We start from the raw sequence: 25,925 nt of genomic DNA, 5'->3' as shown, positions 1-25,925 counted from the left end.
TATAGTATCAATAGGTAACAGGAAATCTAATAGGCAAATCTAGAAACAGAAGTAGATTAGTGGTTGTTGAGGGCTGGGGGGGGTGGGGGAAATTTGGGGTGACAGCGAAAGGGTTCAAGTTTTTTGGGAGTAATGAAAATATTCTAAAATTGATTGTGGCGGTGGATGCACAAATCAGTGAATATACTAAAAAGTCACTGAATTGTACATTTTAAATGGGTGAATAGCATGTACAGTATGCTAATTTTAAAGCCATTACAAAATATAATTAAAATGAAAAACTCAAGAGATGAGTTGAAGAATTGAACAGAAGAATGGAGAGGACAGGTGAAAGAATCAGTAAACTTGAAGAAAAAATTAAAATTACTCAATTTGGATAACAAAGAAAATAGACTAAAAGTATGAAGAGAAACTCAGGGGCCTAGGAACTATAGAAAAGACTAACATTCATATCCTCAGAGTCCTGAGAGGAGAGGAGAGAGAGGGTAGAGCTGAAAAACTATTCCTCTCCCTCAACAAGAGGTCGAAAACTTTCCAAATTTGGCAAAAAAACCCAAACCTAGAGATCTGAGAAGCTCAACAAACCCCAAAGAAGATAAATCCAAAGATCCATGCCTAGATACATCACAATCAAACTGTTGGAAACTAAAGACAAAAGGAAAATCTTAAAAGCAGCAAGACAGAAATGCCTCTTTACTTATAAGGGGAAAACAATTCAAGTAACAGATGATTTCTCATAAAAACTCATGAGCCCAGATGGAAGTGGCACAACACCTTTGTAAGTGTTCAAAGAAACCGCCACTCAAGAATTCTATATCCAGTGAAAAGATCCTTCAGGAATAAAGGGGAAATCAAGATACTCGCAGATGGAATGAAAACTAGAGAATCTGTTGCCAACAAATCTACTACAAAAGAATGGGTACAGATTGTTCTTGAAATGGAAGGAAGAATGATAGAAAAAAATATAGGCAAGAATCTTTCCTCTCTTCTGACTTTTCTACATTATGTTCGACACAACTGAATCAAAAATTATAACACTGTTTGAGTGGTTCTCCAAGTATGTAGAGAAAATATTTAAGACAACTATTAAACAGGGGAGGGTAACGGGACTTTAAAAGGAGGTAAGCTTTCTATACTTCATTCCAACTGGTAAAATGTTGACATCAGTACACTATAAGACGTTTATTCATGTATGATGTAATTCCTAGGGCAAATTCAAAATAATCTATACAAAGAGAGATACTCAAAACACTGGATAAATCAAAGGGAAATTCTCAAAAAAGGTAAAAGTAATATACAGGAAGGGAGAAAAAAGAAAACAGGGAAACAAAAAGAGATGGAACAAACAAAAACAAAAAATAAGATGGCAGTGTTAAGTCTGAACTTACCAGTAATTTCACTGAATGTAAAAAGTCCAAATAAAACCAATTAAAAGACACAGATTTGGCAGAGTTGATATTAAAAAAATAAGTCAACTACATGCTATCCATAAGAAACTCACTTCAAATATAATGATATAGGCAGGCTGAAAGTAAAAGGATGAGAAAATATAAAACTATACTTTTATGAAGTAGTCATTAGCCACATGTGGTTATCTTAATTCAAATTAAATAAAAATCAAATAAAATTAAATACAAGCTCATTTGCCTGCCACATTTCAAGTAGTATCTGTATATCAAAAAGCAGTTTCACTGTATTGGTAATGTACCCATATTACTCTCTTTAGAAAGTTTTCTAGAACTCTACTATAAAATAAAATGCCTAGATCATCTAAGCTATTTAATTAACAGCAGTAAATTAAGGTTTCTTTTTATTATGAAAAATACACATAAAATTTACTATTTTAACCGTTTTTAAGTGTACAGCTCAGTGGCATTAAGTACACTTATGCTGTTGTGCAACTATCATCACTACCCACCTCTAGAACTTTTTCATCATCCCATACTATAAGTCTGTATTCATTAAACAATAACTCCTCATTCTCTATCCAGCTCCTGGTAACCACCCTTCTACTTTCTGTCTCCATGAATCTGACTACTCTAGGTACCTCATATAAATGGAATCATCCAATATCTGTCCTTATGAGACTGGCTTATTTCGCTTAGCACAATGTCTTTAAGGTTCATCCATGTTGTAGCATGTATCAATTTACTTCCTTTTTAAAGGTTGTATAATATTCCATTGTATGTATATACATTTTGTTTATTCACCTGTTGATGGACATTTGGTTTGTTTCCATGGGTTTTAAATCTCTATTTAACTAAAGAAACCAATGTTTATCTCCAAATTCAAACAATCTCCAGGTAGAGAGGAATCTTGGAGGTCATCTAGTTCTAGAGTCTTCTAATACTTAAATCATTTGATGGACGCTGTCACAACCATGAAGTTCTGGTATTTCACTGTATCATTTTGAGTAAGGGTGGCTACTGTTTTAAACTGTTCATGTTTCTTTTTCCAAGTTGGCAATTATCATCAATATTTATGTAACTGTGACACACATGACAAATGTTCATATGTGTGATATACCTCCAGGGGCAAGGCCAGATTTTTAAAAAATATTGTGTACAAAGTATATATATATTAACAAAATTTGCCCTTCTATTTTTTTAAAAAAGATTTTATTTATTCATTTGAGACACAGAGATACAGAGAAAGAGAGAGCACAAGCAGGGGGAGAGGGAGAGGGAGAGGGAGAAGCAGGCTCCCCGCTGAGCACAGAGCAGAGCCTGATGTGGGACTCAATCCCAGGACCCTGGGATCACAATCCGAGCTGAAGGCAGATGCTTAACCATCTGAGTCACCCAGGTGCCCCTGCCCTTCTAACCATTTTTAAGTGTACAGTTCAGTGGCATTAAGTAAATCCACACATAAATGGAATCCTCACATATGTGCTGAAGTGCAACCACATTATTTCCAAAACTTTTTCTGTGGCAAGGCCAGATTTTGATGACACTCAAAAGAACTGCAGGGAACAAAGGCAAATAGCATCAAAGACTTAATTTTGGGAGGATATTCCCAAACAGATTTTATAAAGTGTGAAAGAAATAAGTTCATCTATTTAAATATATTTTTAAAAATTTCATTTTTATATAAAGAAAATGAGTATGTTCAATCTCACTTATAAAAACTAAGCTCTGACACTAAGAAATCTTGATTTTTTTTTTGACTCTCTCCATAGACATTTAAAAGGCAAGCACATAGGTAGATAAAATTTATAGAATTACACTGTATGTTATGTTACTGCAAATTTTTTCATTGTATCATTCTTGCTTATAGGCAATAGGGATGTACAGCTCATACTTTGCTCACTCATCCTTCTCATTAAAAATTTAGATAAAATAAAGTTAAAGTAACTGTAATAATCACAAACTGATAATTCATAATTGTCACAACTATTAATGCTACTATACCTTAGTAAAAGTTCTTTACATAGGATGGGGCAATTAAGCCATGGAAGGCCCCCCCCCCCCAATTCCTTAAGCTCTAGCTTTAACTCACAACTGATAGAGTTAACAAGCACAAAACCTCTGGTAAGATCTGCTCCTTTGAGGACCCTGACTATAGCTGGTCAAGAACAGGACTTCATATAGCAACTCTGGACATTACCAGTCTTTGTAGATAGACTATGGAGAAATACTGTGTTTTGATATAGTGACTACTATTATTGTCTACAGAGGAACCATATGCCAGACAGAGGTTTGACTCTGGGACTGATACTACACTATAGATACATTCTCTTATACTATAACATAACATATGTTATATATAATATATAATATCTATAATAACAGATATTATTCGTGGCCTGAACGTTATCTTAGAAGTTAAAGAGATAAAAGATGGAGGAATAGATTGAGATGAGGCCATTTTTTCCCCTCAGCCGAGAAAAAACCCTCAGAAATATAATGAAAGAATTTGAATTTTGCATATGAAAGGGATATTAGATTATCTGTAGCTTAAGTTTTTTAGTTCAAAACATTTATCAGGTGCCAGATACTGTCCTTTTAAAAAAAGTCCAGAAAGATTAACCAAGTCAATAACCTAAGGGAAGATGGGAGTAGAGCCCACATTACTTGATTCTTGGGAGTCCACTGCTTTGTACAAAAATCACATTTAAAAACAGGACCGGGAGCCAGTACTACTAAATTACGACAAGTACTCTTTCCACTGATTTGATTAATAGTTTAAGAATAAAAGTGTAAGAACAATTGTTCTTAGAATAAAATTTTTATCTTACTACTTCTAGAACTCATATTCGATCTGTCCAAATTAGTAATCAACTACCCTGAAAGTGACAAGCTGCTTTTATACAACTAAAAAAACCAGACTGGGGTGGGAAAAAGTTAAGACTTGTTGCAGTAAATACCTTTCTAAATTGTCAACTGATACAAAGGCAGACAAATTCTATAACAAAATGATGTCTGAAAAAAAGAAATTGCTACTGAGCCAGAATTTTGAAAGCTGAATCTTAGTTGTACTATTTGCTGTAAAACCACCTAAAGAGAAAAAAGTAACTGTGAAAATACCCAACATCAGCCTATTCTGATGATCTGAAGGTCTCAGGAAAATATGTCTATAGTTACAACTTTCAATCTATAAATACAAAAATCTACAATAAAGCCTTTTAAAAACACTAATTTGAATTTTTTAATAAACTTACTAGCTCAAATCTTCCTAATGAACCATATATATACACACACACATATATACATATACATATGTATATGTAAACATATATATATCATATCCTAACTAAATTTTTTTAAAATATATTTTTTAAAGATTTTATTTATTTATTTGAGGGGAGGGAGCACAGAGGGAGAGGGAGAGGGAGAAGAAGACTCCCTGCTGAGCAGAGAGCCTGATGTGGGACTTGATCCCAGGACCCTGGGATCATGACCTGAGCTGAAGGTAGATGCTTAACCAACTGAGCCACCCAAGTGTCCCGTTAACTCAATTTCTATTGAGGTTTTTAATTCTAGATATGTCATAAATACTCTTAATACCCCTGTCTCTTTGAACTACAGAAGATTGCTATAAGGATATATGTTGAGGGGCACCTGGGTGGCTCAGTCGTTAGGTGGCTGCCTTTGGCTCAGGTCATGATCCCAGGATCCTGGGATCAAGTCCCACATCAGGCTCTCTGCTCAGTGGGAAGCCTGCTTCTCCCTCCCCCACTCCCCCTATTTGTGTTCCCTCTGTCTCTCTGTCAAAATAAATAAATAAAATCTTAAAAAAAAAGATGTATGTTGAGTCTTTTGACATAGTACTATGCGTTAATTAATTAAAAGAATTATAGGTTTTCACATTGCCCAAACCCAGTAACAAATTTCTCCACCTCATATATAATTAAACAAATTTCTCCACCTCATATATAATTAAGCTTTATTTCACTATATTTAATTGTTACCAATTAATATGTTAATGTTGCCTGGAGACAGCATGTATACTAGGAAGCTTTGTAGTTCAGACAGATCTAGATCTTAATCACGGTTAAATGAGATTAAAAATATGGAATGCATCCAATGCCTAGCACACAGTATTATTACAGTATGTACAGAACTAAGTAATAGATGAGCTATCCTTATTGATAGATCTCGGACTCTATCAACTCTGGTTGAACTAATCTTCATCTCTAACTCCATCATCCTTCCCGAACTTCAATTCTGGGCCTCTAAGGACCAGCTAGAGTGCTAGACAATTCCCTCTGAACTTAGTATCTCAACTGACACCCCACTGCAAAATTTCTAATTTTGTTAATGATGGATACTTTCAATTGCCTAGTCACCCAGCACTTAAAATCTAGTACTCATTTTTGACTCATCTCACCTCCTGTCAAAACCTGGAAATCTCTCAGCTACTGTCCCTTCACAGGCAAATTTAGAAAAATTACAGAAACTTTCTACTTATGAACATTTATTGATAAATCAAAGTCATACTCCAGAGCAGGAGTGCTAACTGTGCCCACTTCCTAAGATGATGAAAAATGGTCTTGGCATGGCCATTTAAGTCTTTGCTCTCTCATCTCCTTTAGTTTGCTCTCTCTGTGCTTAATTTTGAGGTGGTTATGGATACTATTAAATCCAGCACGGTCAATAAGCACAAAAAGCAGAAAAATGCTGAAAGTATACTAATAAATAGAGGTATGTGGGGCACCTGGCTGTCTCAGTTGGTAGAGCATGTGACTCTTGATCTTGGGGTTGTAAGTCTGAGCCCCACAATGGGTGTAGATGTTACTTAAAAAATAATAAAATCTTTTAAAAAATTATAAACAGAGGTATTGATTATGGTGGAAATAAAATGCCAAGCTAAACATATTAATAAAGAATGAGAAAGCATGCTGCCCCCATGAATGGGATAAATCACTGAACAGTATGAATGATTCTGAAATAGCCACAAAAAATCCTGTAACATATGAAGATGCTATATCCATGTGATTAATTGATAATACTCAGCAAGTGACAAGAAAATGTGACTGGACAAATGGAAAAACTTTTGAGTATATGGCTAAAGTAACATCAACACTAGAGGGCAAGGTTTCAAACTCTTCAGTCTCAGGACTCCCTTGAATCCCAAATAGCTTTTGTTCATGTTTATCATATTATAAATCAGAAGTTAGATACGTAAAAAATAATTACTGATTCATTTAAAAATAATAAGCCCATTAAATGTTGACACAACATATTTTTCTAAAAACTACATTTCTCAGACCAAAAAAAGAAAAAGCAAGAGTGGCATTGATTTTGTAAATATCTTAAAATCTGGTTTATAAGATAAACTGAATTCTTATTTCTGCATCTGCATTCAGTCTGTTGTGATCTCACATATCAAGCAACTTCTGGAAACTCCACTGCATACTGTGAGAATAAGAACGAAAATACAAATATTTTAATACTGTTATAAAATTGTTTTGACCTTGTAGACCCTCTGAAAGATTCTGGGGACTGCCAGGAGAGTCCCCACACCACATTAACCACTATTTTAATGTTTAATGTTAAATCAAGAGATGGTTAGAAATGTGTAGACCAGAACTTAAAGGCTAAGCAAGGTGAGTCCGCTGATTAAACTTCTGACCCAGACCAGAAAAAGATGCTTCCTTATCTTCAAATCTGCACATGAAAAGTAGTAAAATCCACGGTCACTTAAGATAATCATAAAGGAGTGTCATATGTCATGTGTGTGTGGAGGGGAGGATTGGGAGGACCTGCTTCAACAAATCTGCAATGTAGACATAATAGTTCTATTTAGGTAAAAGACAGTCAAGAAAAAGTTTTACCTGGCTAACAGGAATGGAACCTGCTGGGAGCCCCAGGGATTAGAGTTAGGTTTCCTAGCTGATTTAAACAAGCAAAGAAACCACAAAAAACAAGCACATAAGCCTAGAATTATGGGGGCCATCTTGGAACCATAAGGAGACATCTACGGATGGCAAAGCAAAAAGTTGAGAACTTGGGTTCTTGATGATGTCACTCAATTGCTGAATAACCAACTCTGAAGCTACCTTACTCCAGGATTTGTTTTGTTTTTGTGTGAAATAATAAATGTCTTTAATGTTTAAGTCACGTGATTCAAGGTTTTCTGAAACACAAAATGAATAGCCACATACAGATGTCCCATAGGTACTTCAACAGGTCCAACTGAATTCATCATCATTCCTCACCTTTGTACTCTTCCTCTTGAAGTTCTGTGGCCAATGATACCACCAATCCAAAAAGCAAAAAACCTGGGAGTCATCTACGACTTCTGCAATAAACTTAAAAAGCGCACTCCCCCCAAATGTGTCCCTGGAGTTTGCAAATGTTACCTTTATGACAAAGACTGCAGGTATGATTAAGTATCTTGAAATAGGGAGATTGCCTGGAATACCCAGGTAGGCCCTAAATACAAACATTAGCATCCTACAAGAGAGAAGTAAAAGGAAATCTGACACCCATATCAGAGAAGGTGATGTGAAGATGGAGCAGCAATCAGAGTGATGTGGCCACAAACCATACAATACCTGCAGCCACCGGGAGCTGGAAGAGACAAGGAATGGATTCTCCCCTAGAGCTTTATGGAAGCCACTCACAAGGAGTGGGTACCTGCCAATACCTTGATTTCAAGGCAATGATACTGACTTTGAACTTCTGGCCTCCAAAATCCTGAGAGAATACGTTTTTGTTTTAAGCCATCCAGCTCATGGTATTTATTACACAAAAGCCACAGGAAACACATACAACTTCTATCTTTCTCTTTTCTTCCTAACACAGCCTTGGTCTCTAAGACCTATCTCATATCCACCTATTCCTTTCTCCATTAACCATTGCTTTGGACTACTTAAATATCCTGACTGGTCTCCTTGCCTTTAGTCTCACCAACCCTGAATAAATCCTTCACCATTATTCAAATATTCTCTAAAATATAATCATCTGAGTCCAACACTTACTACCTCATGCCTTATCACAGGAAACAACTCCTAAACGGTACACTTTATTCAACACTTTTATATACATTTGATATTGATTTCAAAATATAAAATCCTTGAGGTAAGGCGGATTATCCTTCTCCCATTATGCTGATGAGGAAACTGAAGCAGAGAGAATAAATGACTTATCCAAAATCATGGCTAGTAAATAACAATTTATATCCTGATGCTAATCTTTCTGTCTCGTATTCTCTCCACTCTATTACATTTTTTAGATGCTTTAGGCTGTCTTTCCCTCTCTACTCTCCAACATCAACTCTTTGCTCCAAACTGATTTTTATTTTTCTCCAAATATATCATACACATTTCCACTTTCCCTACCTCTGATCCCTTCTTAGAATCCCCTCCTTATCATTCTCAACAGGTCAAATACAATACTTGTTCTTCCTTCTACCCTAGATGTCAGCAATACCTCTCATTTGTATGGTACTTTTTAGATTATAATGTGTTTTCAAATATATTTTCTTTGGATCTTAAAAACCTTGTGAAATAGATGAGAAAAACCCTTTGGAGATGAAGAAAAATAATATCAGAGAAAATAAGTAGGCTAACAGGGGCTCCAAATCAGCAACTCTGACTTTAAATCCTGTCCTCACTCTATATTAATAAATGCTGCCTTCCCTTCACCTAACTTCTACAGTATTTTCTGTCTTGCCCCTAATTTGGCATTTGATATAATACCAATTTAGGATTACCAGGGCTTATTCCCTATCTCTCCGGGGACAATTCCAATATATTTCTGAAATCAGTCATACCTGTGTTCTTTAAAAACTCATTTTTTTTTTAAGATTTTATCTATTTTTTGACAGAGAGAGACATAGTGAGAGAGGGAACACAAGCAAGGGGAGTGGGAGAGGGAGAAGCAGGCTTCCCGCAGAGCAGGGAGCCTGATGCGGGACTCGATCCCAGGCCCCTGAGATCATGACCTGAGCTGAAGGCAGACGCTCAACGACTGAGCCACCCAGGCGCCCCATAAAACTCATTTTATAAGTACTTGAGATATAATTGATGTACAATAAATGCATATAAAGTGTACAATCAAGTCAGTTTTAACATATACATCATCACCACAATCAAGATATGGAAAATTTCTATGACCCCTGAAGTTTCTTTGTGTCTTTTTGCAATTTCTCCCTCCTACCCCTCTCTAGCAACTAATGATTTGCTTTTCATTTTAGATTAGCTGCATTTTCTAGAATTTTATATAATAAAATTATACAGTACAGACTTTCCTACTTATCTGGGTTCTTTCACTGGATATAATTATTCTGAGATTCATCCACATTGTTGGGCTCAAGAATTTTTATTCCTTTTTATAGATATACCAGGATCTGTTTATCATTTAACTGTTGACAGACTTTCGAGTTATTTCCGGTTTGAGGCTATTACAAATAAAGCTGCTATGAACATTTATGTAAAATCTTTTTTTAAAAAATATTTTATTTATTCATGAGAGACAGGTAGAGAGAGAGGGAGAGAGAGAGAGAGAGAGAGAAGCAGAGGGAGAAGCAGGCTCCCAAGGAGCAGGGAGCCCGATGCGGGACTCGATCCCAGGACTCTGGGATCATGACCTGAGCCGAAGGCAGACGCTTAACCATCTGAGCCACCCAGGCGCCCTATGTAAAATCTTCATTTGGATACACAGGGAGGTTCTTAGTAATTTCTGCTTCTACACCATTTACCTATTATATCTTATTAGTAACGCTGGTTATTACAGTGCAGTGATTCTCATTGGGCATTCATTTATGGCCACAAAAGGACCACTGCTCTACCTCAGTAGTTTATTTATAATAGGCAACCAATTGTTTACAGATCTGTGGTCTTATAGATCCACATGCTACTTAAGAGGCTGAGGCTGTGTGCATTGTGTATATTCTGCCTAACACAGAGAAGGCATTTAAAAAATGCTGAATAAATGTTTGTGGTTTATAGTGCTTATTTCTGGAATAAGCATATTCTTTTATATTGAATTACATTATTAATAAAATGTAATTGCAAATGATGAATAAAACTTGGAAAAAATATATGAAGAGTTTAACATATACAATATACAGATATTTTATAGAAAACCTGTTAATATAACTGGTTTAAGAACAAAGAGCCATAACTAAAAATAAAAATTTCATGTTAAAACTACACAGAAAATGTGTATGAGTGAACTAGTAAAAATTGCAACTCAATTACTTCTCTCTAGAAAGTTAAAATAAGATATTTTTCACTATTTTTTTTAGAATCAATTTTTCTTTACAAATATTATAGTACAATTTAAAATTTTGTTCTAAAGCAAAAAACAAATACCTGTATTTTTCTATGAAAGGAAGTACACTTTTTAGAATAGATTCACGTTGAGTACTCCTATTTGAGAATATGCTTTCACTTTCTCTAAACACTAATAAAAGTATATGTGATCTTTAATATGACAATGCTTTATTTCCCACAGTTCTTCCTTTAGTGTTTATTAAGTTTTCAGGCAGAATTTCAAATGGATTGCTGTATCTGAGCTATAAAAAAAAAATCATTTAACTTTTATAACTAGCCATCTTTTAATCAAACAAAGATTTTTTAATCATTTTACTACATAAAGAAGTCCCTTCTAGTTCAGAGGTTAAGGAACAGACTGAGATTTACCTGGATTTAATAAATCAGTTAAACCAGTAACTGAACTATTAGAATTTCCTCTCATTGCTGGTGGCCACAGAGTCATGCTGATTGTTATTTTCTACATTAAGGAAAGATTAGTTAATATATATTGAGTAATTCACCAGGTATCTTTACCTTACTCTGGGCTCATAATTCTAAGAAAGGGGTTTTTAAAATCCAGTTATAAGTGAGGAAATCAAAGGTTAAATTAACTTACCCTTTGTCCTATATATAATAAAATTGGGATTTGAGAGGTCTATTTGACTATAAAATTCAAATTCCTAGTCTTTTCTCCCTATCCCATCATGTTATCATTCATAAGGATTCAATCACAGTACATAAGGAATATCAGCTGTTAATTATCAATTCATTATTACTAGAAAGCAAGCCTGAAGAAAGGACAGATCTGATTCACTCTTTCAGATCCTTACATGAGCAAGTTAAATTCAAGTCAGTTTTAGCCAATTAGCATTTAAAGAGTTTTTTTTTCTTCCCTAAGGAGTTTTTAAGCACTCACATCAAGTACTCAAGAGTTCCAATGTGTTTCCCTTGGAATATGTACACAACTACAGTGGCTTTACTCAACAGGTCTCTGCACTGCTGTCTACTTTAAACGTGTCTTATTATGTATTGAACCACGTCTCCCCCTCACCCCAATATGTTGAAGTATTAACACCCAGTACCTGAAACTGTTACCTTATTTGGAAACAGGCTCTTTACAAAGATAATCAAGTTAAAATGAGGTAATTAGGGGGATGCCTGAGTGGCTCAGTCGGTTAAGCATCTGCCTTCAGCTCAGGTCTTGATCCTGGGTCTGGGGAGCGAGCCCCGCGGTGGACTCAGCTTCTCCTCCCTCTGCCCCTGTCCCCAGCTTATTCTTTCTCTCTCTCTCTCTCTCGCTCTCAAATAAAAAAAATCATTTAAAAAACTGAGTAATTACGATATCCTTACATAAAGGGGATACTTGAAGACACACACACAGGGAGAACACCAAGTGAAGATTGGAGACCCACTGCCACAAGCCATGGCACTAACAGAAGCAAAGAGAATGACAGAGAATAGATCCTTCCCTCATAGGTTCCTTCCCTCAGAAGGAATCAACCCTGCCAACAATTTGATTTTGGACGTGATTTAACTACACTAAATTTTAATGGACTCAACATTTCAACTAAAAGACAGAATAGGAATAAAAAAGTAGCCCAACTGTATGCTTTTTTAAAGAAATAAGAGGACACAGGTATGTTAGAAGATATACCATGCAAACAATAAAGATAGGCAGGCTGGAGTTCCCTATTTTTAACATCAGACAGACTTCAAGACAAAAATATTACTGGAGATACAGCGGTGTATAACAGTAAGAAACGTGTATGCACCTAATAACAATGCTTTAAAATACAAGCAGTAAACACTGACAGAATTATGGAGAAAGACAACACACAATAATATTTGGAACTTTTAATATCCCTCTCAAGAGCTGATAGAACTAGTCCCCAGCCCAAAGTCACTAACGACATAAAAGATCTGAACAATACTATCGACCACCTTGACCTGATATTTATAGCGTAGAATACACATTCTTTTTAAGTACAACACAGTATGCTCATTAAGACAGCTCTGCTGGGCCATTAAGACAAATCTTAACAAATTTTAAAGGAATGAACGCACACAGAAAATGTTCTCTCTCTCTCACACACACAATTAGAAATCAATGAGTTATCAAGAAAATCCCAAATATTCAGAAATATTAAATAATCCACATGTTGACTGAAGGAATCAACAAAGGAAACTGGAAAGTGTTTTTAACTGAGTAATAATTAAAATATATTATTAACATTTGTGGGATATTGCTAAAGCAGCGCTTAGGGTAAAATTTATAGTTTTCAATATACCTATTAGAAAAGAATGTCTAAAAATCAATGGCCTATAACACACTTACCACCTCCTACCCATCAGGATGGCTCTTATTAAATAAAACAAAAAACAATAAAACACACAAAAAATAGCAAGTGTTGGTGAGGATGTGGAAGAAAAAAATCCTTGTGCACTGTTGGTGGTAATATTAAGTGTAGGCATTGTGGAACACAGTACGGGGGTTCCTCAAAAACGTAAAAAAAAAAATAGAATATCATATGATCCAGCAATTCTACCTCTGGGTATATACCCCAAAGAACTGAAAGCAGGCACATGAACATATATTTGTACACAAATATCCACAGGACCATTATTCACAATAGCCAAAAGGTAGAGATACTCCAAGTGTCCATCAACAGAAGATAAACAAAATGTGGTATACACATATAATGGAATATTATTTAGCTTTAAAAATGAAGGAAATTCTTGGGGCACCTGGGTGGCTCAGTTGTTAAGCATCTGCCTTTAGCTCAGGTCATGATCCCAGGGTCCTGGGATGGAGCCCTGCATTGGGCGCCCTGCTCAGTGGGAAGCCTGCTCTCCCTCTCCCACTCCCCCTGCTTGTGTTCCCTCTCTCACTGTCTGTCAAAAAATAAATAAAATCTTAAAAAAAATGAAGGAGATTCTGATATGCACTACAATATGGATAAATCCTGAGGACAACTATGCTAAATGAAATAAACCAGTCACAAAAGGACATTTTCTAATATGAATACGAGGTTTCTGGAGTCAAATTCATAGAAAACAAAGTAGAAGGGTGGCTTACCAGGGGCTTGGGAAGAGAGCAGAATGGGGAGTTACTGTATAATGGGTACAGTTACAGTTTTGCAAGATGAAAAGAGTTCTAGAGATGAATGGCAGTGATGACTGCATAAGAGTGTGAATGTATTTTATGCCACTGAACTGTAAACTTAAAAATAGTTAAGGTAGTAAAAAAAAAAAAATCAATGGCCTAGGCTTCTCCTTGAAGAAGCCAGAGAGAGTGCAAGGCATACTCAAAACAAATAGAAGGAAATAAAGCACAGACATAAAGTGAATAGGAAACAGACCACAGAACAAATTAAAGCCCAAACGGTCCTTTAAAGAGAATCTTCAGCTAGAATGCAAAATTGATAAACTTTCAAGGAAAACAAGAGGAGGAAAAAGAGGGTGGGAGGCAGCAAAAATAAAATCTGGAAAAAAGATATTCAGAAGGATCAGGATGGTAGAATGTTCCAGAAACCAAGAGTGAAGAGTATTTCAAGGAGTGGTTGTCAGTGTCAAATGCTGCTGATAGGTCAAGTAAGATATAAACCAGTCTATTCGATTTAGCCACAAGGAATTACTGATGACCTTATAATAGCACATAGTAGAGTCAGACTGCAACAGACAAAGATAAAGAGTGTAGAGAAATGAGAAGTGAAAACTGTAAGTAGAGGCAATTCAATCTGAAGAAGTCTGTTTCTAAAGATAGAGCAAGGGAGTTAGCTGGAGGGAAATAAGGGCTCAAGGGAGGATACTGGTATTTTTATAGAATGGGAGAAACTAGAGAATGTTTTTCCCCCAGATATATTGTTTTTATTATAGTAAAATATAGTGAGAATGTTTTGACAGTGGTTGGAAAAGACTAAAAGAAGGAAAAGTTAAAGACAGAGGAAACCGATAATAGACAGCACAAGGTCCCTGGATAGGGAGAAACTGGATTCAGTGCATGCGTAAAAAAATTAGCCTTAAAACAGAAGGAGACCCAGTGATTGGAAAAAAGAGAAAAAGAAGGGTGCAGTTACAGTTAAGTTTATAGGTGGGTGGTGACAAGTAGTGAGAGTTCTTGTCTGATAGCTTTGGCTTTTATGTCATTTCTCTTTGAAACTACAGGTAGAGGTAGACTGCTGAGAAGAGAGGAGATAAAGTACAATTTTGAGGAAAATGAAACATGAGAAAAGTGTGGAGAAAAAAACCCCAGAAGGATGGCTAGGAGGTATTGAAGACCCAAATAAAATTGGAAGACCACAAATTTGTAGTGGCAATAATTACGGCTTTTGAGTTTTATCTCAATAAACTGCCAAAAAATAATCAATGGCTTTGAACTAGCTTTTTTTTTTAAAAGCATAATCATTACTTAGTACTTATATATAGTACTCAATATATGCCATTGTTCTAGGTACTTTTTATATATTAAATAATTTAATTTTCACACAATCTTGGGATAGGTATCACCTGGTATCTTCATTTTACCAGTAAGGAAAACAAAGCACAAAGAAGTTAAGGGAACTGGCCCAAGACCACACAACCAGCAAGTATTAAGAGTCGAGGTCTGAACCCAGTCTGTGCTCTTAACACTATGCTGTACTGGCTCTCAAAGTAAAGCTAAGTAAACCTAGTTGAAGGAAGTAGAAAGAAATGAGGGAAAAACAATAAAAAACAAAGAGGCAGTGATTCCTGTAAATAGAAATAATTCTCATACAGGTATGGTTTGTATAGTTTTATAAGGCATGTAAAAGGCATCAAAAATAAAAGCAACTGTGCTCACAGAGTAAAAGAAAGCCACAAAAAAGGAAATGAGCAGTGTTGGAAGATCCAAAGCAGAAAGGAGAGAAGCAAAGAGACAAAAAAAGGGGGGAAATAGAGGTAGTCAAAACGTAAAAAGGAGAAAAAGATAAAAGTAGAAGAAATATACAACACACACACCCCTCAGTAAATAACACAAGTAAAAGAGAAAAACGAAATGGAAGCAAGTGAGTCCTGAAAACTCTAACATTTTATTTTATTTTTGTTCAGACCAAACATTTCTCAATTTTATCAAAGAGCAGAAATACAATATTTAATAGATACTAGTACTAAATATGCTTGCTAAGAGTAGGTGAGGATCAGACACTTAGATTAAGATCTGAAATAAGAGGAAATCATTTAAAAAGGAATTATCTAAAGTTGTTTCAGAAGTCAGAGGGGTAGAAGTTCCACAAAATCCTGATCCCAGGGATTCATAGTTATATGGTTATATGCTACCCCAAGATATCCGTAGTTATGCTGAATGCATCAAAAACAATCGAAACCAAATGAATAGCAAATTCCCTCAACATACAGAAATACATACATTTCAAAAGTTATAGGATAGCAATACAGAATACCGAAATTACAGACTGATTAGTTATAAAACATTTTTAAGTTTTTAGAGCTATACCAAAAAACTACTAAAATAGAACACTCAATGTGGAAACAAGGATGATACTATTCTCCAAGAGTGAGACATTAATAAGTTTCATCTATCAATTTTCACTATTCTAAGACAGTTATCAACATGAAATACCATGATGATACAAGTCAAGTGATTTACTCCAGAATCAGTTATGTAAAAATGTGCTAGCTAAGGTCACCCTTGGCACTAATAATGTTAGTGAATTAATGTAATAATATGCCCTTCAAGCAGGAGTATAATATAAAGCTAATGTACACAAGCATTATTTTAGATCCTGTGACTAAGAATTTAGGCTCATTGCCTAAAATGGGGCAACACATTTCCAATATAAAGAACAAAGAAAACTAATGTGGCTTTCAGTTTAACCAGGGGATAAACTTCCCCCAACCACTCCTAGGTACACGGAGAACTGTTCTGGTTGTCAATGTGAGGCATTTAAAGTAAAAACACCCCTTTATAAAGCTTATATGAAAAGTATGCTTGGTAGTAGTCTACAAAATATCAGAACCACAGGGGGGGAAAAGTATATATATACATTTGATATATGTAATACTTATAAAGATCTTAAAAATTATAGCTGGAAGGAGCCTAATTAATTAGGGACCCCCTAACTAATGAAGTAAACCCCTTTACAACAGTCTTTGACTCTTGACCATTTTCAGTGACAATTTTTATCCTTTACAGGGCTAGGAAGACTTACTAAAAATTTAAGAGAATCATTGTAGGCATGGAGGATATAGCACGTTACTGGTTTTTACACAGTTATCAATAATGTTTTATAATAACAATATATTGTTAATCACTCCCTCTGACATTTTATTATGAAAAATCTCAGATGGAGCAAAATTTAAAGAATTTTACAGGTGAATACATGCATAACCATACCTAGACTCTATTGTTAACGTTATTATACTTGTTTTATCACATATCTATTCATCCACCAACCCATCTTGATTTTTGATGCTTATTTATTTACTTATGTAAAGATTTATCCATTTATTGAGAGACCATGTAGGGGGTGGGGGGGAGGGGAGGGGGGGCAGAGAGAGAGAGAGAGAGAGAGAATCCCAAGTAGACTCTCTGCCAAGCACGGAGCCCGAAGTGGGGCTCAATTCCATGACCCCAAGATCATGACCTGAGGTGAAATCAAGAGCCTGGCACTCAACCAAATGAGCCACCCAGGCGCCTTGATGCTCCACTGTTTAAATGCCTATTAAAACGGTATCTAAATGCAGTTTCTGAAGCAAAGTCTAATATACTAAGGATGTGTAAGAGATAGGACAAGCACTTGGGGCTGTTGGCATACAATCTTCAGTGTTGCTACAGGACAAACATCAGTCATGTACTTCCTTTAATTCATGGTCAATGAAATATATTTTTTATTACCCATTATATTTAGCTATGAGGTGTACCAAAGTAGTAAAATGCTAATTCTGAAGACAGACTTGAGTTTGACAGGTGTATTATCAGTTTCCTTACTTGCAAAATAAGATATTAGCAGCAATATGAAAGAGTTAATGTGAAATTTAAATGAGATGCTGTAGGCAATGTTTAGTATAATGCTGGCTTTTTGAAAGGGCTCAACAAATGTTAGCAATTATTGTTAGTGTATTTTCCCATTCGTTCTACCACAATTGGTTCTACCTGTTATGTGGTTATACATACCTATGCAATTGTTTGTGGCATTTTCCCCCTTACTTTATGTGTTCAAATACTACTAGGAAATCTATTTTACTGAGATTAAAGAAAGAATAAGTGAATGGGTACAAAGCACAGGCATTCTCCATTTTCCCACTCCATTCCCTGAAGGAAATATATGTTCATTCCATTACCAAAAACAGTGATAGTATACGCAGAGGAAAACACATTGGGCGCATCTTTTGCTTTTTATAGCACTGGGTGACAGGTGACTAAGATAAACTGAACTAATTGTGCTCTGCCCACTTTAGACAACCGCTGCTCCCTCCTAAACCCTCAAACACATAATTATAATTTCTATCAAATTTTGCCCAATCCAAACAAAACGTGCTGTTGTCACTGATCACATGTCCAAATGTTTTTTATATCTACAGACAACATATGTATGTCAGTTTTTTTTTTTTTAAGGATTTTATTTATTGTTTGACAGAGACACAGCGAGAGAGGGAACACAAGCAGGGGGAGTGGGAGAGGGAGAAGCAGGCTTCCCGCAGAGCAGGGAGCCGGATGCGGGGCTCGATCCCAGAACCCTGGGATCATGACCTGAGCTGAAGGCAGACGCTTAACGACTGAATCACCCAGGCGCCCCATGTATGCCAGTTTTGTTTGTGGCATACGAGTAGACGGATTCATAAAACTTCCACCATCTACATACCTCTTTAAAGACTTGATTTTCAAGTAAAGCCTGCAGAAGCAAGCTTGAAATCTACTTTTCTGCTCACCTTGAAGGATTAGTCTTAATGCTTTCTCCTGGCCAGAGGAATCAGAATCTAATTGCAAAATTTAAAATCACTCCTATATCACTTCAAGGAAGTAACATACTGCTAAGCCTTCTGCAATTAAGACATATGAGAATATATTAGATACTAAAGGGTATACTTCATCTTAAAAATTAATTTGGGTGAGGCTTCTTTAACCATACTTTTAAAAATAATTTTGTCTTTTGTTAAACCATATATTTGACATATTCAAAAATAAAGATAACGCCAAAATAATAAAATCAATGAACTGTATCAAATTGGTAGCTTAACTAAGCAGAAAAGTAATTCAAGTGACTTCTGAACATCATAAGTACTCTGATTATACACCTTTATATAATATATTCTAAGGACAAAAAAAATGCAAAGAACTCCTAAACTTTACTGGGAAGTTTATTGATAGTAGAATACTGTTATGGTGATTCTGAAACGACTTTATGTATATAGAATAGGATTAATGTATATCAATTTTATTAGGCACCAAGATTTTCATTTAAGAGACAAATGTAAAATCAAAGAAGTTAAGGAAGAGTCTGCTATGTTAAATTTGAATTGGATATATCACTATGAACTTATGATTCAACAAACAAGCGAAAAACCATTTTTTAGTTCTCTCCTCTGAAAGGGCCTCGAAGCAATGACACTCCAGCAGCAATGAATATGTCAACATCCTGATCTTGGTTTCTACATACCATTTCTCATCAAAAAGAACCAAGACTCCTTAGATAAACAGCCCATTCCAGATCTAGAGCAAAGAAAGTAACAAGGTAAGCCTAGGGTATCTTGTGCCAGAAAGCACTCCAAGAATGCTCCAATGGCAAGCAGGAGTGTTTAAAAAAAAAAAAAAAAAAAAAGACACAGGAGCCAGGTTGAAAGGGTTCCTATTGGGACAATTTGATCAAAAAGAAAAATGACTGTAACAGTTATAAAAAAATGAATAAATACATTAAAACTCATGAGTCCATAGTGTATCTCGCAAAAAAAGAAAAAAATGCCACCCCTGGGGGTAACTATTTCTCCAACCCTTTCTTTGAATATTGATAAAGGGAAGAAATTAAGCATTTACTCTGCATTTTCAGGAGGAACTTTAGTTTACCCCTAATGAAGGAAATCTTTTTTACATTTTAATCTCCAGTAAAACTGATTTAATCAAGACTCACCAAGGAGTGTTAAAATCTCTAAGCAAAAGGTAGCCAGAAACAGGATATTTGCTTGGTGTCAAAGTATTACCACAAAGAGCAAACCACACCCTTATAATAGATTTGGTAGTCACCACTTCAGTGGTCATTTGGCATCACTAACAGTGTAGCAATCTGACATTACATACCAGTTTATGAAGCAGTATGAACTACACAGTATCACCTATCAAATATTCTTGCCAAAGAAAGTTTCACCTCAAGCTAATCAAGTTTTTCTTTAGACCTAACTTCCAGTAACAGAAAATTCAAGGGGGTAGGGGAATAAATTAAATGCCACTATGAGGAAATAGACAAGTCTAGAATGTGGGAGCATTCTATAAGACAACTGGTTTGGTCAATTAAGTGTCAGAAAAAAAGGAGACGGGTATTATTCTTTTTAAAAGGACTAAAGGCATAATCATCAAATGCAATACATTAATCTTGGCTGAATACAGAAGGGGACAAATTTCTCAAGGAGATTTTAGAACAAACAGGAAATTTCCATATGGATTGTTAATTTAGAAAGGTGTTGACAAGGATGTTGGGGATAAGTAGGAGAATGTCCTTTATTTTTAGGAAATGCATGCAGAAATAGTTGAGGGTCCTGATGTTTGTAACTTTCAAATGGTTACACACAGACAGTGAAAGGGAGAAGTGAGGAGGGAACAATAAATGTTACTGAATCTACACAGTGGAATATTCACTATTTCTCAATTTCGTAAGACAAATTTTTCATAATAAAGTTAAAAGTGTTCCTGTACTGAGAGGCAAAGTAGAAATATACCTACGCTGGAATTATATCTGGGTACAATTTTCACTTCTAGCTGTGTGATTTGTCTCATCTCTATAAAATTCAAGTAACAGTATCTAAGTCATTAGGTCATTCTGAGGACTAAATAAGATCACATATGTAAAATGCCTGTGTTGCACAAAATAAGTAAATCTAGTTTCCATAATGAATGAACGTTATCATCCTAAAATACAAGACTACAGGAAAACATTATTTTCACATTGCGTGATAAGGAAACTACATTAGTTACAATTAAATATTATTAATCTACTGGCAGTCAATGTGAAGTAATGAGGGAAATGAAGATTTATATAATACCTTTTTTAATAGAATAATTCTAACTGAAAGCTGAGGCAAAAGGAAATCACAAAAATTTTACCTAGCCAAACTATTTGCCACCTATCAAATTATTTAGTGTGCTTATGGTATTAGTCTGTATCTGAAAAAACCTGTAAGAAAATAAGTGGAAGAGAATCTTTTCCTGACCTCAACAGATTTAATCTACTTATATGTTGAAAAAACTTAAGTTTTTGTCTTCATTTCTCTAAGTTCCAATAAAGTACACAATTACTAGTCTTTATTCTAAATTCTGGTTAAGATTCATAGAACTCACAAGGATGCGATTTCCTTTCATCAGTTCTAATGTACTTGTCATTTCACTGGCAGGTAACCCCTTTTTCTGGCTAGGCCAGCAGAAAATGACTAGATGCAGAGTGATCCTCAGGTAGGGAAGAAAAAGAGGTGGTGTTGTTATTTTTTAAGAGTGCCATCCTTTTCTTCCAGTACCAGAGAAAAAGCAGCGGGGGGGGGGGGGGGGGACAGGTCTCGGGCTCGACCAGGTGAGAGGAGGTAACACGTCTACCTTCTTTGGGTTAGGGTGTTTGGCAAATGGGCATGCAAATGATGGGGAGCACCCTGGACGATCGGGGTGATTTCTCCTAACTGGGGGGCCCCAAGGCTAGTCTCCTCCCTGAAGGATTAAATGCCATTGAAGGGACCCTATGGGGTGTCTCCCTGAGCGGATGGGGTGACAAGACCAGGCTTTCCTTTCCGTCCAGCGCCCAGATGGGGGACGCGTGGTGTCAGCCCCTCGGCGGGCGCAACCCGAGGGCACTGACGGCGAGGAGTGGCTGGTCATTGACCCCACTGGGGCCAGGCGGCCCGCTCGCCCTCCCCTCCCCATTACCTGAGGGCGGCGGTGCCGGGGCCCGGAGGCCTGGTGCTCCTCCTCCTCCTCCCCGCCAGGCTGAGGCGGCGAGGTGGCGGCGGCGGCGGCGGCGACAGCCCGGGGGGAGGGGGCGGAGCGCGCGGCTCGCTGCCTCTCTCCTCCCCCGGGAGGCTGAGGGGACCCTATCTCGGGCCGCCGCGCCTAGGCCCGTGGACAGCCTGTGGCTGGGGCATGGCGGCACAACCAGCAGCGTGCCTGCGAGGTGGGAGAGTGCGAAGCGGCCGGAGGGAAGCACCCGCGGCGCTCGGAGGGGCCTGAGGGGAGGAGCGAGGGGGCCCGGGGAGCCGCGCGCGGGCGGCCGTTGGGGGCGGTTGGCCGAGGGCAGGCGGCGGTTTGGGGAGCGCGGCGACGGCTCGCGTTTTCTCGATGGGGCGGGGTGGGGAAGGGGAAGGGGACTGAGGGGAGGGGAGGGGGAGGTTGGGAGGGAGCCGCCGCCGCGCGCGTGCGGGCCGGCGCCGCGGCCGTTGCCGCTCCGCTCACTCCAGCCTGTTTGGGGGCACTTTGTTTGTGTCCCACAATGCTCTGCGCGGGCGGCCGGGCTGGGGAAGGGGAGGGAAGGTGGGCGGGGCACAACGAGCTCGGGGGCGGGGCGCCAGCAGGGTGGGGGGGTGGGGAAAACGCGGTTAATGCGCAAGCGCAGAAGAGGCCGCTCGGGGTCCTTGGGACTTGAACTGTGGTTCAAGTGGGTGTTTGGGTCTCCTTACACACCCGTGGGTTTTGACACCGTCTGTGCGTGTTTGTGTATGTGCACACGTGCGGATTTACATTCGTATGCGGCAGAAGTACTGCCCAATTTGGCCTTCCTCTAGCCGTCTTCTCAGCCGGCTCTCCACTTACAGTAACAGAAGCGTTTCTGGGCATGGTTCACGCTTATTGCATTTTTTTCTCTTTGAACTGAAAACGAAAGAAACTCCTCGTTTCTCGAGTGGTTTGTGTTAGCCGGGCCGAAACCGGAACACCCAGCCCCTTTCTCTCGGTAAGGGAGGTTAGCCAGTAGTCCACCCATTTTTCACACTGGGAAACTGAGGCCTGCGAAGACAGGTGGCCAAACACGTGAGGGATGCGGTCGCTTTCTTTGTAGACAACTGGCCCGCGGCCTGTATCCCCGATTTTGGAACCGCCTTTAGAACTGGCATTCTTTCAATGCCCTAAGATTTTTCTAGCCTTGCCCTGAGCGATCTGGCAGGAAGTGTGGTTCTGAAATGACTGGAGAAATCAACACCCAAATCTATCTAATTTCCCCAACACGGGGGCACCTAGATCTGTTCCAAAAAAATATGCCTATTCTTTCCACAACCTCGAATCTCATTTTATTACACCATCACTTTCCTGGGCCTTACCGCTGCGGGGCGGGGGGGGGGGGGGGGCGGGTATTGTGCGGGGCACCGCAAAGTGACCGGTACTGCCTGGGGGATTTTAGAGTTCTTGGTCAACTGCAGAATCTCGTAATATGTTAAAACATCCAGAACCCTAATCCTTTTTTCCCCCAGGCCTGGCGGGACTGAGACCCGGCAGTGGGAGGGGCGTTCACCGCAGGCGGAGGGCGCCCCAGGTGCGTGGAGGCGGACTGGGGTGCGGGCCTGAAGGCCCAGAGCATCTCCCGCTGTCTGCTTTGAGTACTTTGTTTTCCCACGCCTCCAGCTTTTAAACTGAAAGACTTCCCTCCAAAGGGCTTTTTGTGCAAGGTGAGTTGACGTCCTGCTTCAAGTGGAGTGGATTTTTTCTCTGAAACACTTGGCAATATCTAACATTAACCCCTTCCCTAATCCCTTTGATGAGCAGCCAAGCATCCTGGCACCCTAATTCTAACAATTGAACTGGGCTTTAGAAATAAAGGCAATAAAAACAACGTCTAATTTTATAGTCCTTTGCAGTTCCAACAAATTCTCAAGTATGTAAAATGTTTAATCCTCATGGCAACTATACTGTATAGGTTGTACTGTTACTCCCATCATGATTTTTATTATTCCCATTTCAGAGATGGGGAGAGTCAGAAAGATGTGAATTAGGCCCAGAAAGTGTGTGCCGAGATTTGCAGAAGGGGAAGAAGAAGAAGGCGGAAAGCACCCTAACCTGAGGAGAGGGATGGTGGCGGCAGGGCGAGAGGCTGCGGAAGGAGCAGGGTCTTGAACCCCTGGTTTGGTGTATGTTAGACTGTGAGCACGACATAAAAACTGGAGAAGAATCAGGGTGGGAATCAAGTAGTCAAACAAATCCCATCTACCTCTCTTAGGGCATGTGGTAAGACAGTTAATAAAAGACATTAGGTAAATCTTTACTGTTTCTTAAGGGACCCAGGTAGCAACTCTTTTGGAGGTTAGACACACACAAAAGACTTTCCTTGCTCTTCGTTATTCTCGCCTCTCCTTTTCCCTCCCTTTTGTGCTTTTCAATTTTACATTTAAAAACTCCATCGTCCTCTCACCCCATCTTCACCCCAGGCCTGGAGGATCAGTTAACCAACAAATGCCTGGCTGTTGGGCCCTAAGGGCACAGTGCTGGAGACTTGGAGAGGGTGTGAGAAAAAAATACAGAGATTAATTTTGTAGGAGCCCTCTCTGTGTTTTGGCTTTGGGCAGGGTCAGTTTCTGTGGCTACTGCAACCTCCCACCTTTTTCTTCTGGGGCGAGAAGAGACTTGCCTTTGGGTTGGTGGAGTAAGTAGGCCTTTCTTTGGCACTAGGTTAAATAATACTGCTGTGGGATTTTATGAAACCAGAATCCTCCACACAGGTGAAACAAACAAATGGAGACCTCCCAAGGAACTTTAATTATTAACCTGGTGTAGATGGTTCTGAGGAATTCAGGTTCCAGCAAATAGCTCATTTCAGCCATGAGGTGTTTTGGGGACCAGATTCTGGCACAAATGGCAGTTTCTTGTAGTAGGCCCTTAGAACCGAATGGAAATTTAGTTGTTCAGTCCATGACTTCTTTTAGAGCAAAAGTGCTTTCTACTCAACAGAAAGATCTCTAGTCTGACTTGAATAATCTCAGGGGAGGAGAGCTCATTACTGCACAAATCATCCTTGCTCTCTTATTAGATCATCCCAACTATATTAAAAATAACTAATCTTGCCCCCCATTCCAAAATTTGCACCTCTTCTCCTATTCGCATTTCACTGCCCACTCAGTTGAGCAACTCATCTCAGCTACGTCACTCTATTACATCTCAATTCTAATCTGTCAACAAGTCTTGAATTTGTCCAATCCTGTTGCCACCATCTTAATCTAAGATATCAATAGTTCATGCCTGGAGAATTATAACATCACTGTTCTGGTTTCCCAAATACACTCTTTTCTTTCCTGCATTCTCTACACAGTAGCCAAAGTGATAATGCATAGTGATTATATTGTACAGCAACTGGATTCCTATTGTTCTTAGGATAAAGTCCCAAACCTTTAGCATGGCTTTTACAACACTATACAATCCGAGTTCTTTCAAGATCTTCAGCTTCATCTGTCATTGTACTCTGTCAAGGAACATGCCTGTCACAGAATTTTTTTTCACATCTCCTAAAATGCCACACTCTTTCCGCCAATGCACACATTCTTCCCTCTGTGTAGAGATACTTTATTCCTTAGCTAATACCCATCAATATTCAGATCTCATTTATATATGAACTTTACTGAGATGTGATTCACATGCCATACAATTCACCCATTTAAAGTGTATAATTCAACACTAATCCCAGAGCCTAGTACAGTGTCTAGCACATAATAGGTATTTGATACACATTTAATGGACAAATGAATCAATAATGAAATAAATGAATGTGAAGGCCAGTTTTATCAACCAGTAGAACAGCAGCTTCCCAAGACCTGTGATGTCAGGGGAAAAGCTTTCCCTTCAATAAGCATCCCCATTCCTCCATAAAAATACCAGAATACCCAAGTTCAGAGTTCATCCTTTTGATTTTTCAAGATTCTTCAGGTCTTTAAGATGCAACTATTGAAATACAACTCATCTTCAGAAGGGGAATTGGTGTTTTAATTTTTTTTTAATTCAAGGAAGTAGGTAGTGATTTAATCTCAATGATTTAATTTTAATCCTTACGTCTGCACTCAGTCCCACCTCCCCACCAGA

The 25,925-nt window shown here is 38.1% G+C and overlaps 1 protein-coding gene across 1 annotated transcript in view; it reads right to left on the bottom strand.

Moving 5' to 3' along the window:
- The window catches only part of ZBTB44 (zinc finger and BTB domain containing 44), a 55,765-nt gene extending 33,560 nt beyond the window's left edge, over nt 1-22,205 (bottom strand). Inside the window, exon 1 of the mRNA XM_028120811.2 lies at nt 21,801-22,205. The gene's annotated coding sequence lies outside the window, so the exon portion shown is untranslated. The remainder of the gene's footprint in view (nt 1-21,800) is intronic.
- Nucleotides 22,206-25,925: the final 3,720 nt, after the last annotated feature.

This window comes from Eumetopias jubatus, unplaced genomic scaffold, assembly GCF_037043125.1.
Source record: "Eumetopias jubatus isolate StellerSeaLion01/CBP00866 unplaced genomic scaffold, mEumJub1_p1.0 scaffold_13, whole genome shotgun sequence".
Classification (NCBI taxonomy): domain Eukaryota; kingdom Metazoa; phylum Chordata; class Mammalia; order Carnivora; family Otariidae; genus Eumetopias; species Eumetopias jubatus.
This window is presented reverse-complemented; position numbering and strand designations above follow the sequence as displayed.